Genomic DNA, 1041 nt, shown 5'->3' with positions numbered 1-1041 from the left:
GTAAGTGTCGCAGTTTTTATCTTAACCTGGTTAGCCTCCAAATATTGAGACTGTGGTATTTAACAAACTTTAAAAACACAACTGAGCAGTATTAATCTATTTTAAACTTCTATGTTAATCTGGCTACCTCCTAGCCAAAATCCCTGAGATGTTGGGGGAAATATTAAAAAAAGACTAATAATATCCTGTGCTATGCTGGGCACTGGCAGGCCACATGGCACCAGCGGGGTGTTCTCATCTTGGCAGACTCTCTGGCCCGGAGCTCCCGAAACATCTCCAGCCAGTTCAGTAAGTTCCCACTAGCTGGTCACTACCACGCCAGCCCCATGCTTCAAACCCCCACAGCCTTTGTGGTGCACATCGGGCAAACTCACACTTTGCTGCCTTACCTTTCTCTCTTGAACCCAGTCAAACCAGTGTGAAGGAAAACACCAGACAAACTTAGTTCAGAATCAATGGTAACTCAATAGCTGGGCGCAACAACTAGAATCCTTATTAAATCTAAGTCCTCTGGTATGAGCCAGGAGACACTATGAGCTACATCTTACCCTCTCGCTATCCCCATCCAAAGCCCTAACTCCCTCCGGTTCCTCTCTTCCTTTGTCCAACCGGAAAGTCCTGCCCACTCGACCAGTGATTGGTCCCTTTATTCATTGGTGAAAGGTTCACAAGAAGTCACCTGAGTGTAGAACTCATTCCTGAGACAACCCTTCCTGGGGATTAGGAATTAACATCAAAATACAGGCATCAACCACCAGGGCCATCCACAACACTGAGATACCTGCACTTTATGGCTTTCTCTGCTATCGGTGTTTTTCTTTGGTCTCTCCTGGACTCTCTCACGACTATTCCCCACTTCCTTTCCCTTCTCCCTCACCTGGAAGGAAGGAAGTCCAGCTCTTATTATCTCCCCTGCTCAGCCATTGCCTGATCAGCTAGCTTTATTGACCAATAAGGGAATAATTGAGAGTAATGTTTATAAAACAATGAGACAGGAGATTCTTAGAATACGGATGGCAACCAGATAGGAGGGCAGAGAAA

The sequence above is a fragment of the Mus musculus genome, chromosome 1 (genome assembly GCF_000001635.26).
Source record: "Mus musculus strain C57BL/6J chromosome 1, GRCm38.p6 C57BL/6J".
NCBI lineage: Eukaryota > Metazoa > Chordata > Mammalia > Rodentia > Muridae > Mus > Mus musculus.
Note: the sequence above shows the minus strand (reverse complement) of the source record.